Source organism: Dipodomys spectabilis, unplaced genomic scaffold, assembly GCF_019054845.1.
Source record: "Dipodomys spectabilis isolate Male_0828 unplaced genomic scaffold, ASM1905484v1 ptg000157l, whole genome shotgun sequence".
NCBI lineage: Eukaryota > Metazoa > Chordata > Mammalia > Rodentia > Heteromyidae > Dipodomys > Dipodomys spectabilis.
The window spans coordinates 11,633,637-11,649,503 of record NW_024870834.1 but is presented as its reverse complement, the minus strand read 5'-3'; positions in this window follow the sequence as shown (position 1 = coordinate 11,649,503).

Sequence of the window (15,867 nt, the reverse complement as noted above, 5' to 3'; positions counted from 1 at the left end):
AAGAGATCCTCTATAAAATATTTGTTTTCTATTTTCTGAGACAAAGTATACTAAACTTATATTTTTCAGTAGTGTCTCTCCATAATGACTAGCGGTGACTTGGTCTAAAATTGAGTAACCGTATGTTCCTCTAGCATGCCCAGACAAAATTCTGATACTTTGAAAATACCTTGTGCTTCATCTCACTGAAAGAATATTTTTCTCATTCCATGTTCAATGAAAAAAATTAGGATGCAATCAATAAGACTTACCCAAGACTGCTCAGTGGTAACAATTGTTTTGTGTTCTTTCACTGAATCTATTTATAGGGCATCTGGTAACTGCACCTCTTTGTGAGGAAGAGGACAGTTGTGACATGACTTAATCACTGTAAAACCATGATATACTCTCAGATGACACCAGCAGCCTGGGAGATGGAGCGAGAATGGGAGCCCAAGTCTTATTCTGGAAATTACCAGCTATGAAATCAAGGATACATGATTGACCTCCCTCAACTTGATTTCTTTGTGTAATACAAAAGAAAACATTGTCCACATGACACACACTGCTTTTACCTTTTCCTACCATGCTAAATACAGTATATTGTCATTTTCCATGCAGGAATAAACAGCTCCTACAGAGCAATTCTGACATCGTACTGTGGAAAAATACCAAACCAGTTTCTTACCATTTCCCTGCAACATGTAAAGTTGGAAAGAAATCCTGAATGTTAAAGCTGACTCTCTCACTTTCCATCATGTTTGCTGACTAACTCTGTCCCAAATCCATGAGTATAAGTAAAAAACAACAACAACAACAAAACCCAAAACAGGATTGTTATTAGATGAAGTCACACAGCCGTTCATAAAGAAAAAAAAAAAGAAACAGAAAAAATGCAAAACCAGTCCAAGTGAGTGTTGAAAAGTAGTGACTGTATCTACCAAATAAGTCAAATTCTTACTTGATGTGTAAAGAAATTCCATGGAGAAAACTTGATCCATGGAATACGTTCATTAAGAAATACTGTTAAAAAAAACAACACAACTTTTCTGGCATCTCATAGATTTAATGACCTGAATTGCAAAAACTAAGTCAAGAAAATATTCCCTTTCCACACTCTGCTTTTCAATTCCCCATATCCTTTTTTTTTTTTTAAAATTTACATGTCAGTTAATAAATTCTAGAGTACACAGAGACAGACAGTAAAGAAACACAGAGAGATAGACAGAGCTTGTTAGGCCCAGATGTGGAAGATGGAGAGAAATACCTTGTTTGGAGAGGACTATCCATGACTACAGTAGGATATTGTGGTATTCTTAACTTTTTTCTCAACTATTTCTAACTTTTAGCTTTTACTGTTACCATAAAAATGATGTAGCAACTTTTAGTGGCAACATTTGTTGTTGCCCTCCCTTTGTATGGCCTCTTTAAATTGGGAAAGAATGTAGCCCTTGAAAGTATTTTCTCTTAATCTTTCTCGGTGGTTGCTCCTTATTTTTGAACAATTTCTCTCAGTTTAATGTAATATAATTTTCCCCTCTCCTTTTGCAGGCCTTACCCAAAAGCATCACTGCTGAAACCAATGATTTAAGGATTTTCTGTTATATTACTCTCCTATAATCTCATAATCTTACGTTGTGTTCTCTAGTTTTTAATCTACTTCATTTCAAAATTGACTCTTTTGAATGTACATATCTAGTTGTCCCAAACTAACAGTTCCCAATAATTTCCAAGTATTTGCATCTTAGTCAATTTCACTCATTAGGATTTTAAAGTTTTCATCATAGAAACTTTCCATTCCTTCTGTTAAATTTATGAGACCTACTTCACTCTCATAATAAAGCCAAATAAATAATATATACGTAAAATGAAAACGTTAAGGTAAAATAAATGATGATCATAGATGCAAAAATTCTCCACAAAATATTAGCAAGCCTACTTCATCAGCGTAACCTAGCAAATAATTTTACATAGGATTAGTAACTTCTTCCTGGAAGGAAAGAATGGTTCAACCCAGCAGAATCAATTAGTGCTATCCACAGTATAAACATAGTGAAGAAAATCATGAAATAATCTAAACAAAGGTATCAACAAAAATCCTGTCAGAAAAAGCTCTCAGGAAAAAACAAACAAATAGTAAGTAATTCACATCAATAGATTGAAAACCCGCACTTGAAAAGCCCAATGCTAATATCATTGTCAAAAATGAGCAGCTGAAAACAATTCTAAGATCAAGGACAAGTCAAGGATTTCCACTGTAGCCACTTCCATTCAGAGTCAGCCTTCCTGTTGATGCTGCTGTAACTCTAGATACTTTGTGGGTGAATGCCTGCACTGCCCCGTGTTCTGCATACTGACTGACTGTCCTATTGATGTCAGAATAGGGACTTTACTAATAACAGATGCCTGAGTTTCCAGACAATTGGCCAGACCTAGAAATTTTGCTCTAGCAGTCAGACAAAATCACATAAACAATCACACAGCATTGGCTTTGTTTCTCTGAAGAATCTTGATTGATACTACTCATCATCTTCTTTCTAGTATTTGATATATTTATTCTCTTGTATCTTTTCCCCCTCTCAGCTTATTACAGTACAGTTCTGTTAGGAGATGTGTTTATTCTTTTGGTTCACCATTACATCTGATCTGCTAGGAATGGTCCAGCAACACAATAGTTCCTTAATAAAGAAACTCATTTTAGGAACACTTTAAATCACGGTAATCAAAAAATAGTAACACAACAAAATAGCACATCACTTCTTTTATGAAACCACTGGTTAAGGAATTCTTTTTCAGTATGCCTAACAAATGATCTTCCTAGCATGTTGATAGAAACCTATAGTGACAGCATTTCAGTGGCAGATGTAAAGGACTGAGAATTAGAGGCCAGTCTGGGCTACATAGTGAGATTCTCTGTCCCTGTCTTTCTGTCTCTCTGTCTCTGTGTATCTGTCTCTGTCTCTCTGTCTCTCTATCACACACACACATAACCAATATAAATAACAATAACCAAAACCCAGGAAATTATCATTATTTTCTATATGAAAAGCACAAAATTAATTAAAAGGACTATCTGATGTATTTTTTTTCCTTTAAACCAACAATTTAACTCAGGGTAGGCTTAAATAAGTGCTAGGAATTTTTATCTTGGTGACAATTAGTACCACATAGTTCTTAACTCTATTTTTTAAATATAGGAAAACATAGGAAACTAAGCCACAAAGTGTAAGACATTATATTCTGTCCTGCCAAGTGGAAAATTATGTTTAGTAAAGATACTGAGACATGCACTTTGTGATTACAGAAGATGTATATAATTAGTAAGAGCAAGGATTCTCATTTTCTTAAATATTCAGTACAAATACAAAATTCTATTTTGTTTCATTTACTACAAAGGACCAAGAACTTTAAGGGTTAATATGGTTGTAACGCATGAAATGAAATGATTTACAAAAAGCTCCTATCATATGTTATAAGAGGTGTAGAATTTGAACATTATAAACTTAATTATCCAGTTCATTCTTGGTTTTAAAAGCCAAAATCAAAGACATAAATTCTGAATGATGTATTGGTACAAGATTAAGGAAATAGTTTAAGATCTTTCAAACTTAAGAATTGACATATAAATCTGTAGAGGTAGATAGATGATAGTAGATGATAAATAAATACATTTAAGTAAAATCTAAACAAAAAGAATTGCTGATTTATACTGTCACTAAGATTATAATTAGCCATACAAAAAGGTTAGTTTTTGTTGGATTTATACTATTAAAATTATAAAGCATATTAAAAGCTCTTGGGTGACTCTCCTACTTTTGTCACTATTACTTATTGATTTCTTTATCATTTAAAACTACAATAATAGCTCCTATATGCTTTTTTTAGGAAATTATATATACCAATTACCATATCTTTATAAAATTTAGTTATCTTACATTTAGTTCATTAAGAGGTCACTTGCTTTGTGACTACAAATCCAACACACATAAAACCTGGTGATAACCATCTATTTCCTTCTACAGAAAAAATAAGAAAACATAAAAGCTGTGAAAGTTTTGAGTAATGTAAAGATTTTTTTTATAACCAAATGCAAACTTTTAACTTTTTTTCCTTGAGTATGCTTAATCCATTATTTAGTGGATACTCAGCAACTGTGAATGAAATATGAATTACTTCAAAATCTGAGTTCACTATCTCAAAGAAACTAAAACAACATGAAAAAAATGCCACAAAAACCAAGGCACTGATATTCTATTTTGTTAGTAATTTACAAAATTTGTACACACACATATGAGAGCTGTTCTCAATTATCCTGATAATTTTCTTCACATCAGCATTCAATTTGTCATGATACCTTGGGTATGTTTTCAAATATTCAAATATTCCAGAGCTAGAATTGGTTCTCTGAAAATCAGAGCTTACTTACTTAAAATGTTGCTAATAATTACATTTCTAGCAAGGAATTTATCATATGCTTTCATTTTCATCATAGAGCTTGACAATGTTGGGGAAATACTTTATAAACTCCACTCTTCAAAGAAAAACATTGTCTTTGCCTTTAATAACCAAAGCATTTGCTTTTTCTTGGAAATGTTTTCAGCTTAAGAAAGAGGTTTTCATTGAGAAATGTAAACATTTTGCCTGTTAGGGTGGTACTAAATAAAAGATTCCCTGATTGCTTTAAATGAGCCATTTAGTAAACCCTTGCCAATGTAGACATCGCCAGTTGGTATTCTACAATGTGTCAAAGTATTCTACCTTCTTTGGTGCTTTGTAAATCACACCAGGGATTTAAGTAAATTAAGTTGGCTTTTTCACTGGAAACCAGATGTTGCACCTCCTCTGAGTTTTACTTAGGAAAACAATGTATTATTAAAGTGACTATGAGCCAGGCAATTATGAAGAAATATCACATCTGGCTGTCAAAAAATATGCCATGTTTCAACCTGCTCCAGTAGAGTCTTCAAAGTAACACTCAGACCCTCTACTAAAGTCCTCAATTACACAGGATGGTTATTAAGTTTCTAGAATGTGAAAAATGTATGAGTGGACAAGATATGGCCAAAAGTATTTTACATATGGTTATGTGATAGGTTGGAATATCCTTGAATAAAACAGGATGTGTGGATAGCATGGAGCCTGGGTCAGGCAATCTAATCTGAGCAAGAGTTCTTACTGATCACAAGCTGACAGAGATCAGGATGAAAAGTAATCAAGTAATGTAAACTATCAGAGAACCAGAGAGATAGGGAGAGAGAGAAAGAAAGAGAGAGAAGCTCAATGCATATTAAGAATAGAGGCAGGCAGGCTGGGAAGGTGGCTCAGTGGTAAAGCACTTGCCTTGCATGCATGAGGCCCTGGGTTCGATTCCTCAGCACCACATAAGCAGAAAAAGCCACAAGTGGTGCTGTGGCTCAAGTGGTAGAGCGCTAGCCTTGAGCGGAAAGCTGAGGGACAATACCCAGCCCAGAGTTCAGGCCTGACTAACCAAAAAAAAAAAGAATACAGGCAGGCAGAAGGAGAAGGGAGGGAGGGAGGAAGGGGAGGAAAAAGGGAGGGAGGGAGAAAGAGGCAAGAAAGGAAGGAGAGGAAGCATTGAATTGACTGGTCAGGTTCAGTCTCCAGTTCTTCTTCTTCAGTATAGGAAATCCCATACTGGGGGCTGCCCACTGAACACATTTTCTCATATTCACTCTTCCACTATTGCATCATTATTTGCACTCTTTGTGATCATTAATTTAGGTGTGAAGTGTTGTAAATCGGAATGTGCATTACTTGAGCTAGGACAAATGACTTTGAAGTAAAGTGGCTGAACCTAAATAGTTTTTTGCAGCCATCCTTGGGCCTAGGTAGGATATGGGGGTGGTGGTCTACCCAACCCAACTCCAAGTCCTACAGGTGAGACAGACTACCCTTTGAAATGCAGATGCCTGGCTCCTGGTGAGCCAGGAGGGCTGTGCTTCAGAGAATGCAGATGTTGTCTTCATGGTGGGGGAGGGAACACCCCTTTCCCCTAGGTGATGGGCATACCTGTATCCCTGGAGACAGGGCAGGTACTTGGCTGATAGGTTGCTGAATCTGTCAGTCCAATGTGTGGGACTGGGAGTGACCTGTGACCCTGCACCCTTCCCAGACCTTATTTAGGCCTGGAAAAGCATTGATGCCATTACACCATGCCACATCTCTTGGTAATCCTGTCCTGTGTTCTGTCAACTGGCTCATGACATCCCAGTTCAGTTCTCCATTGGAGCTGATTTGGCCTGTTTCCTAGCTGTGTTAAGTGTATTTGTGGACTGCAGGCCTTTGCAACAGGCTGCCTACACACTGCTAACTATATAATAAAGACCCCGAAATTCCATTTTCCAAAATGTGGCTTCTCAGATAATTTACGTTTCAAAGGGAAGTTATCTTCATTTTCCAGTGCATTTGTAAATACACAGGAAATTACTGTATAAAAAGTACCTCAATACAAGTATCTCATGTACATGGATTTTCATTTCTAATTTCACATTGTGTGAGTATGTGTGTATGTGTGTGTGTGTGTGTGTGTGTGTGTGTGTGTGTGTGTGTGTGTGTGTGTGTGTTGGTTCTAGGTCTTGAATGTAGTCTCTGAGTTTTTTGCTCAAAGCTAGCACTTTCTCATTTGAGCTACAGCTCCACTTTTGGCTTTCTGGTAGTTCATTAAAGATAAGAATCTCGTAGCTGGATGCTGGTCACGCCTGTAATCCTAGCTATTCAGGAGGCTGAGATTTGAGGATCCTGGTACAAAGCCAGCCCAGGCAGGAAAGTCCGTGAAACTCTTATCTCCAATAAACCATCAGAAAACCAGAAGTGGTGCTGTAGCTCAAGTGGTAGAGCGCTAGCCTTGAGCTGAAGAGCTGAAGGACAGAGCTCAGGCCCAGAGTTCAAGCCCCATGACCAACCAAAAAAAAAAAAGAAGAAGAATCTTGCAGACTTTCCTGCCCAAGCTGGCTTCAAACCAATAACCTCAGATTTCAGCCTCTTGTGTAAAAAGATTACAAGAGTGAGCCACTGGCACCCAGCAACTCCACATTCTTCAGAACTCTAATTATGTGGGAAGTCCTGTCCCTAATTGCCTATATAATATCTTTGTAATTTCTCTAAAATAATCTCATAAAATTCCATGAATCTTAGAAGACTTACCCAATTTTAAGAACAGCATTTGAGAAATAATTTTCATCTCAATGTTCTACTGAATTGACTGATAGTCTTGGTAGATTTGTTGGTTATCTTTGGCTGAATACAAAACTATGCCACCACCAACAAAAATAGCTAATAATAATTTTACATCATTTCTGTGGCTCAAAAATTCAGCAGGTTCTTCAACTAACAAGTCAGGTGCCTTATCACTGGAGCTAATCCTTCAGCACCAAAATAAGGACATTTAAAGACATAATATTAGTATCATTTTTATTGTATCAAAATACAATAGAGGCATGGATTAAAGAAGACATTCTAAAACTGCTACCCTGCTGCTGTTATCCCAACTTTGATAATTTCTGTAATGTCAGAAGTTAGGAGAAATCTTGCCTTTCATCTTTGTGTACGTGTGTGTGCATGTGTGTGTGTGTGTGTGTGTGCATGCGTGCATGCTGTTAAGGGACCTAGAAATCAGTGCCTTACACTCTTACTCAACTTGATTGGCCACACTGGCATTGTTCCCATTGAGCCATGTCTCCACAATCTCATTTGTTTTGCTGGCTAATTGGAAATGGAGTCTTTGAAACTTTGCTAAGAAAGCTGTGTCATAGCTACAATCTTCCAGATTTCAGTCTCCAGAATAGTTAGGAACACAGGCATGAATTGCCAGTGTCTAGCAACCTTTCATCTATGAAACCTTTAACAGCTCAAATGAGGATTGTTTTTTTTACTCAATACTTCTTATAAGATACATAAAACTGAGTCATTATCAATTTCAACTATATTAAAGTAACTGAAATCATTTTTTGTCAGACAAATATGGTCTTACATTCATGGAGCTGTTAGGACCAGCCATTACAAATTACTTCTTTTTAAGAGTTGGAATAAAATATGGACACATTAAAAGTACTCTGCATTTAAAAGGGCACACATGAGTTACAGGAGGACCTGGTTTTATTTTTGTTTTATGTCTCAACTCGGTGTCAATTTTTACCATGCAATGAAATTGCACTAATATTTTGTGTACTAAAACATCAGCACCATAAGGAAACACAGATGGCTGAGTTGGTTGGATGATTCTAGTAGACTAAGCTGAGTCAGATGATTGCTGCAGATCTTGATCATGTGTCTGTTGTTATTTGGCAGAATGGTTGAAGGCTGGGTGATCTCAATTTGTTTCATGCTTCTACAGATGGCTGTTGGTCACCAGTTACCGGTGGAACCAGAAGGACTGGACCTGTTTGTCCCATCAGCAGCTAACAGACACTAGTGTTTCCACTCGGTGGCCCAAGGGGTCCCTGCACAACCAGAGAAGGGAGGCTGTGCTGCCATCATGTAGCCAATGGCTTCTTAGTCAAAGTAAATGGCATGGCTGACTGAGATGCAGAGGGAGGAAAGGGAGATTCCACTGATGGATGAGCCAGGCAGTCATGTCAATTTTTACAGTGTATTTCCATTGTGATCTGTTAGTTTAAAAATATGTGAATCCAGTCGGGCCCACAGCATAAGCATGAGTAGCATGTAATAGTAAAATAAGTAGATTTGGTGTTAAGTGCATGATGTGACTTCACTCTTTGTTCCTTTATTCATTTATTCCTTCAAATTTTATGAATTTAGTAACTGTGGATTACTCTAGAAAACTATTTATTTACTACTGATTTATTGAATATTGAACACACACACACACCTGTGTGTGTGTGTGTGTGTGTGGTTTTCATGTTCTAGATGCCTTTTTAGGCTCCAGAAATTGAGAACTCAAAAACAGGAGAAAAGAGCACAATTCTTGTCTCATGGGATTTATCTTTCATATATAATCACACACACACACACACACACACACACACACACCACCACCACCACCACCACCACCAACAACAACAACAACAACACCAACACATGAAGTAGAGAAAAAGTTTTGACTAGAAGAAAGAATAAGCATAGAACCTAAAGAAGAAAAACAAAAGAAACAAAGTTTTTCTGTCTCTAGATGGTCAGGAAATCTTCCATGAAGAGGTGATACTTCAGTGGAAATTTGACCACAAGTAAGCATCTACTCTTCAGACTGCAGATGCTGAGATAGGAGCAAGAGGAAATAACCAGTGGGAGATTGTGAAGCAAAGCTAAGCTTGCCGTGGTCAAAGGATAGCCTGAGACAAAGTGCAGTGTGCCAGGAGAGGGAATCTGGAAAGGAAATTAGAACTAGGTTATGCTCAGAACTTGAGCATTTTATGTAGATGCTTGAGTTCACTTTCAGTCATGAGAGCTAGAGCTACCATCTGGAAAGGAAAAGAAAAGTAATGCTCCTAAAATAGGTATATTCCCTTGTCTACACACACAAGGGTTGAGGTATAGCATGCCCAGAATGCTGTCTTCTACAACACAAAGCAAAAGAAAGAACTCTCAGTAAGCAATGTAAGAGAATGCGATTAAATGCCGTAGAGGATCTAATATGTTCATGAGGATTCATACTTATTGAAGGGATGAGCGGATGGTAAAAATATATATATTGAAGATTATATTTCTTGGCTAAAAGGAAAATATGTATATATATATATATATATATATATATATATATATATATATATATATATATGTGTTTCTTTTTGTTAAATTTTTACTTTTTGCCAGTCCTGAGGATTTAAATCAAAGTCTGGGCACCATCCCTGAGCATTTTTGTTCAAGTCGATCACTCTACCAGTTGAGCCACAGGTCCACTAGCTTTCTGTGGTTAATTGTCTAGGCTGGCTTTGAACTGAGATCCTTAGATCTCAGACTCTTGAATAGCTAGGACTTACAGGCATGGTACACTGGCACCTAGCTCAAGGTTATTTCTTGAAGAAAGTCAATAATCATAACAAGATGTAACAGATGTTAAATTCTTTCTTAGAAATGACAGATAAGAACACATTCATATAATATTGTACAGCCCGATATGACCATAAAAGAAGATTATATAAATGGGAGTCACTGGTTTAACTCCCTACCAGCTCTTAACACTCTATTCCGAATTCCAACTTCATCATTCACTAAGTCACTGATACTTTGAAATCTACAGCTCAATACCAGAGACCCAGATGTCAGCTTAGTCCCTTCATATTATACATATGTCTAATATTTTGCTTCACACGTGCCAAGACTGGTGTGAAACATCTATTTGTGATTGCATTTGTGAGATATAGCCACAGTCCACCCTTGCTTATCTATCACAGCGGTAGTGTAGCTGGCAAACTACATGCCAAGAAAAATGTTCTAATACATGGTGCCTGTTCAAGAGTTTAAAAAAATTCATTCTGATTCTACAGATAAAGAAGTTGACCATAATTCTAGAAATTAAGAAAAATCAGCCTTTCAATATATATTTGGTCATCATTCTCTTCTTATTAAAGCATGAATTTTTTAATTTTAATTGTGTTGTCTTTTAAAAAATGGTAAGCCACAATTTGAGTTTCTTTTTCTATTTCTTTTCCTTTCAGATGAGTGAATTTTTCATTGCTTTGAGTCTTATGTATTTTCCTATACCTCTAAAATAAAAAGCTTTTGGAGCTTCTACAATTTTCTTTTCTCAATATGGTTTATGTTTCCAAATTTGCTGCTTCACTGCTCATCCACCAAAAACCTTACAACATAAAAAATTTTTAAATATATATTCGGTTCATATCTCTTCACTGTTGTACAGGATAAAATAATACTCATCTAGAATAGTTAGGCAAGCAACTATCTAATGTACTAAATAATAATTTCATTATATCATAGAGCAATTTACTTTTTTTGCAGTGTTAATGACTTAACTGGGTAAATATTAAAGTATTAATACTTATTCATAATATTTATTCAGCTTGGGGTTAAAATGGAGAAAAAACACTGAATAAATGTATCTAGAGACTTTCTGTAGTATTCCATAGTTATTGAAATTTGCTCTGCAATATACTGGCTTCTTATTGTTTTATACTTCATGTTCTTTTTGACTTTTGATATAAAATGTTACATATGTATGACAGACATCTTGTAAAATATGATGAATGTAAAACTTTTTCTTGCTTGGATGAGGAATGTAAACCAAAGATAATGGTGATGTATTTATAGACTGAATAACAAATTGAAGTGCTACCAGTTTAAAAAGGACAGTTGACAGAAACACCAGGTAGTCCTAAGTTTAGAAGTATGAGACATTCAATATGTCTTGATTATGTTGGCCCCTGAGATCTTTGGATAGTGATAATCAAGATAAAGCTTAAATATATATATATATATATATATAATATATATATATATACATTTTAGTAAAAGCCAATTACTAAAGGAGACCTTTTAATGTCAGATTAAAGAGTTTAAATTGATCTTAACCCTAATCAAAACACGACTGTGAGTTGTGAGTAGTACTGTGGTTGAAAAATTCTTTTGCTGAAGAGTAGACAATGAGCTGATGAACAGAGAGCTAATTTAAAGAATTTCTTTCTGGGATACTGCAAATAAATTTCCCCTCAAGGTGACAGGAGAGCAGGAAGTATACATGGACTGTGCACAGAAAGCAGAGCACTGCAGTGTAAAGGCCAAATGAAAGGCACAAAACATCGTAGGTTAGCATTTTGGAATTTGCTATTTATAAGCAGTGAATAATGTTAAATGGCCCATTGGCAATGGTATTCAATATTTTAGTAACTCCTTAGATTTAGAAATATACTTTACTTTGTTAAATTAAGAACAAGTCTAACTCCCTGCATTCTAACTCTTACCTACTTCATAAACACCTGGGAGTCACGCACATGTTTCTGTAAAACATATTCATCTGTGTTTTATGAAATGCATGTTGATATTATCTGATCTTTTCATACCCATTTCCTTAAAATACAAACAAGGCAGCAGAGCACCAGTGGCTCACACCTATAACCCTAGCTACTCAGGAAGCTGAGATCTTCGAGTTGCTGTTCAAAGCCAGACTATGCAGGACAGTCTCTGAGACTCTTATCTCCAATAAAACACCAGAAAACCAGAAGTGATGCTGTGGATACAAGTGGTAGAGTACTTGCCTTGAGCTGAAGAGCTGAGGGATAGCGCCCAGGCCCAGAGTTTTTATATATATAGTTTTTATTTATATAGTGTATACATACACACACACACATACACACACACAAACAGGACCTCCTAAATTGAGTGTATAATGTTGACTATGTTCTAATGAGCAAGTTTAAACAACACTAGTTCAGAAAAGAAGAGGGTATGTATTATTTGAGTTCATAAATACTTCTGTCTACGTCCAACCAAACATATATTGGTTTCAAAGACTAGTAGAAAAGCAGATGCATAGAACTTAGAGCCAGCTGATCTGATACCCAAGAAAAAGCTTTTTTCTGAATTAATTTTACTGTTTTTATCTTTTTCTACTTTACCATAACTTTATCACTAAGTATTAGTGTTTGCAACAATGTCTCTAATAAATCTTCTGGACATTTCAGATCATTGTATTTTAAACTGGTTTAGTGGTAAGGAAAAAGATAAAGATACTAATCATCCCATGAATTTCTTCACATTCTAATTGACTTTTATCATGCTTTCCTTTCTATTTATAGCTTTTGGAAAACATTCCCACATATATATGATCACCTTACTTCTATAAGCCTGTCAAGAAAAGTCTAATCTTTGAAGCAAAGAAGGAGTGAGTGGAGAGAATGCAGTAAAAATTCAATATATCTCCTACAAAATTAAGAAAAGCGAGGGAAGGGCTGGTTTGGGAGGGCTGTCTGAGAATGTTGAAAGGGGTGACTTGGTCAAGACCCATTGTATTCATAAACTGCTTTGTTTGAATGTACATGCTATAGCTACTTAAAGATAACAAAAATATTTTAAAACATAACATTTCTCCTTAAAAAATTCTAGCTTTGCCTCTTTAGGAAATACATCCAAAGATTTGTAAATACTATTTTTTTACCAGTTTTAAAATGTGTTTCTGTCACATACAATTAGAAATAGATGGGCATAAGAACATTTGCATACATATTATGTGCATACATGCTATATTTACCTGCAATTATATACAAAATGATTATCATTACGACAGTATATTATTACCCCCAGAAGCACAACAATACAGAAAATGTCAAACACAAACAAGATCAATACTATAAAATTGAAATATTTGCTATAATTTCAAAGCAAAGATTAATTTTAATGTCTGATCTTATTCCATGTAAAGTTCAGTCTATTTCTTAATCATCTTGTAATGATACACATTAGCATCTTGTATCACTGCTCTCTCCTTTAGGCATATCATCTGGAGATGATATTTATATTCGCTTTAGAAATCCCTTCATAAGGCTTTATCTCTTTGTTTTTTGTCTTCAAAGCTTCCTGGATGGTAGAAACTCTCTCGTGTCTCTTATTTATTCATGAAAAAAATATTAATGTATGGAGAATTACAGATATCTTAATATATATAAATACCAAAACATTTTATCCTTACCCTCCAAACACACAGTGTTACTGACTTTGACACCTTGATATAAATTACATTATAGTTATGTCAAAAACTGGGTTTCATTTTTTAATTTAATTTATGATGCTCTCATATTATAAACTAGTACATTACATAACGGTTTTAAGTCAGACTATGGAAATATTTTTATATTTTTCACCCTAATCTTGTTAGCTAGCTGTCAATTAATAAACTTACAAAATAATAAGCTAAACTTATTTCTATATTGAAAACAGGGAAAATGATAATATCACTATTTGAAGATTATTACAAAGACTAATAAACGCAGTTTAGGTATTTAACTCAATGCTTTGCACAGAGCAAATATTCATTAAATGTGAGCAATCTTATAGCTAAAGAAATGTGAGACTTGAGTGTCTTGACATAATAAGCATATAAACGCATCACCTTGTAGCTGCCAGTCCAATCTGACCTAGAATAGCTTCACTGAGCTGTCAGAGTTCACGTGAAGATACAAAGTCATAGATAGACTTTATCATTCTGTTAAACATTGAAAGTAGCTTTTAAGTGTATCATTACTTGTCATGGCCCATTTCCAATACCATTAATAAAATTTTACACCTATCTCAGATGTAATTCTTATGTACAGGCAATTTTCCTCTGTACATTCTTTCTTTACAATTCCAGGAAGTAAAAGCTTTACAAATTCACAACAATCCCACAGAAACCAAACCATAAAAACCCCTCTGGAATCTATATAGCAAGACATTGTCTCACAATGGAGAAGCAAACCTCTTGGGTTTACGTAATGCTATAGTCAACAATAGGATACATATTCAAATATAAAACAATACATTTGAAAGATCTCTTTCAAATCTTCATATATAATTTTACTCCATACCAGTCAGTGCAAGGACAAATATGAATTGCATTTAAATTACTGTATTATAATATTGTAAGTCTCAAAATATAATATATAATTCAATTGTAATTATTATCTTATTTGGAAAATTGTTGGGGAAACCTCACAGAAATTATGAATAATATTCTACTTTGGTCACTTTGTCTCAAATACACACACACATACACACACACACACATATTGGCTGGTCCTAGGGCTGGCTTAAACTCTGGACCTGGGCATTGTCCCTGTACTACTCTTGCTCAAGACAAGCACTCTACCACTTCAGCCACAGCACCACTTCTGTCTTTTTTGAGTAGTTTATTGGAGATAAGAGTCTCATGGACTTTCCTGCACAGGCTGGCTTCAAACTTCAATCCTCAGATCTTGACCTCCTGAATAGCTAGGATTACAGGCATGAGCCACCTGTGCCTGGCTCCCCTAATTTTTTTCCAGCTGTAAACACTTAGTTGTTCATTTGTTAAGCAACAAGCTGAACTTTCTAGGTAAAGTTTCCAATGAAAAGTCTCTGCATATTTCCTGGGAAGCCTTGAAATTATGTGCAGTCACTGGTGGTAACCTGGATGAAACAATCTCTTGAGTCTTCCTCTGTTCAAATTGAGCCAATACAATCACCATCAACTCATAAAATTGAATACCCAAGAAAGAATATTAGAATACTTGTCAGGCCCACTTATATTTCTTTTTCCTATATAAGTATATATACATGTGTATATATATATATATATATATATGTATATGTATATATACATATATATGTATATATATATATATATATATATAGTCTCACTTGCTTGGAATCATTATTTTTTATTTATTTGTAATCAATGTCACATATTCCCATTTCAAACAAAATCATTAATTTTATTTTTGTTTTATTTTAAAACTCTGTGATTTGGGAATCCTCAATCCGTGTTGCTCTATCAACTCCTCTCTCCACTGTGGCAAGTGTAGCGATCGCTAAGGCTCTATTCCTTCCTCTCTAAAGAGCAGCCTTGTGATTTTTATCTAACAAGGCTGGTTGGAGAATGTTAATAAGAAAGTACAGGCTCCATTTAAAAGTCCACAGAGAATAACTGTGAATAGTACTATAATAATTAATGCTATCACTTATAACGGATTTTATTACCTATTTTTAACAGTCACTTTGTGATCTAGTACATACTTTGTTTGTGTGATAGATATTCATAACATCCGTTGTAGTTTGACTTCACAAGGCAGCATCCTCATTTGCAACTTCCCTGCATGTTTTGCCTGCTTTCCATATCTTTTCATTTGTCTTGTTTTTCTTTTTAAAAAAAAAACAAAAAAAACAGAGGCTACTGTTTCAGCATTAAAGGTGTATATATGTATACCGTTGCTTGTCATCAGTCTA